The sequence below is a fragment of the Eutrema salsugineum genome, unplaced genomic scaffold, assembly GCF_000478725.1.
Source record: "Eutrema salsugineum unplaced genomic scaffold, Eutsalg1_0 scaffold_15, whole genome shotgun sequence".
NCBI lineage: Eukaryota > Viridiplantae > Streptophyta > Magnoliopsida > Brassicales > Brassicaceae > Eutrema > Eutrema salsugineum.
The window spans coordinates 837,716-839,888 of NW_006256867.1; positions in this window are offsets into that span (position 1 = coordinate 837,716).

Below are 2,173 nucleotides of genomic sequence, written 5' to 3' on the forward strand. Positions count from 1 at the left end.
CCGCGTAGGCATCTACCCCTGGAAGCATAAACGTGAGTGACGTAACAATTCCACAGTTGGATATGTTAGCTAACAATCGGTTGTTAAGTTTTGGGCTATTTCTTATTTATTTTTAAACTCAAATCCATATGTTTTTTTGCGCCATGAATCTGTTATAAACCTCTAAAGGAGGTGTTCTTATCATCTTTTGTGAGACATTTTTACAATACCATATGGTCCATATCCAACACTACATTAGAAACAATTTTCATGATGACATTTACTTACATTTTGTATATCCAATCTCATGCTATTTTAATTTGGATTTATATTGATCTAGATCTTCAACATTTTTATTTTTATTTCCACTTTATATTTGAAATATATGAAATAGAATTTCCTATATTATCTAGTTCATGTCTTATATTGTTTGAATTTGGTTATTGGGACGATGTAATCATGTTTTTTTTTTTGGTCGTGAAGAGGGAGATAAAATTATCTCCCTATGTTTTATTCAAAATCTTAAAAAGTAACTACAAACGGACGTTCCTTGAGTGTGCAGACCCTCGGATATCATCCTCAACAATCAAATGAACAACACTCGGAATATCAATAAACGAATGAAAGCCAAGAGGCAACGAAAACCCGTAATTAGCTAACCCGTCTGCAAGACGGTTAGCCTCCCGGTAAATATGTGAAACCCGGACCACCCAATCCCTTGAAAGCAAGCCTTGGCACAAGCGTACCAGGAAGGACAAAGGGTGTGAGTCGCAAATACCCTTTGTCAAAAATCCAACTACAATCTCCGAATCAATCTCCAACTCTACTCTCTCCACTCTTCTCCCCCAAGCTATGTAGAGCCCATAGTAAGCCCCCCATAGCTCAGCCAGTCGAGCCGAACAAATCCTGATATTCAACGAAAATCCCTCAATCCCATTTCCCCGATGAGTCCCTCAAAACACCACCCGAAGTTGCCAAGCCGGGGTTACCACGCGAGGCTCCATCGGTATTGATCTTCAACCATCCCTCGTGTGGCTTCTTCCATGCTATCAGCCTCTCACCCCGTACTCCTCGCTCTCTCGGTACACTCTCCTGCCCATGAGATTTATGCACCTCCATCGCCAAATCTTTTACAAATCTAACACGGTCCCTACACTTGCTCAACTCTCCAAAAATATACCCACATCTCCACTTCCAACTCCACCATACTCCCATCGCAAACATAGTCGGCCAAGGCACACCATTTACCTCATCCTCCGATCCTAGGTTATGGTAGAGCCAACCAAGCAATGAAGACTGAAAAAAGTCATTCCTCCTCCGTAAAGGTACGATTCGATTCCATATGCCCATAATAGATGGGCAATCTCTTACAATATGCATGATAGTTTCCTCGCCCCCTTGACATACTTGACAAATGCTTGAATCACTCAAATGTCTTCTACATCTCTCCGCATTCGTCATGATTACTTGGTGACTAACCAACCACAAGAATACGCACCCTTTCCGGCGCAACAACTTTCCACAACCGATTAAAAAAAAACTGCTCATATTCGGCTTGAACTCATAAATCTCCATCAGCATCGCATACGCAGAACCCACACTAAACACACCATCCGACATCCCTCCCCAAGAGATTCTATCAGTCGCTCCCGTGATATTATCTACTACCACCGCACACAGCTCGAATCTCACCGTATCCGTGATAAAAGGCAACATCTCATCAAACTTCCACCCTGCGCCATTCCTCCATAAATCACACACCTTAACCTCCTCAAACCCGCTAGGTAAAACAATGTTAAGTCTCTCCTGAATTGAAGAATCGGATAACCATCTATCGGACCAAAACCGAGTCTCCTTGCCATTACCAACAACCCATCTCATGCCCCTTAAAACCACGTCCCTTAGTCCTACACGCACAGATCTCCATGTTAAAGATCCCGGCTTATTTGCTGCCATCCAAGACCGGTCTCTAATATCCTTTACCTTATACTTGCATCGCAGCACTCGAGCCCATAAACTTGTATCAGCATGTATCAGTCTCCATCCCATTTTCGCTAAGAGAGCTTTGTTCATCTCAAGAGATTTGCGAATCCCCAATCCTCCATCACGCCGTGGTCTACATACTCTATCCCACGAAATAAGGTGTTGTCTTTTTTTTTCACCGGTGTACTCCCCCATAAAAAGGTACGCGATA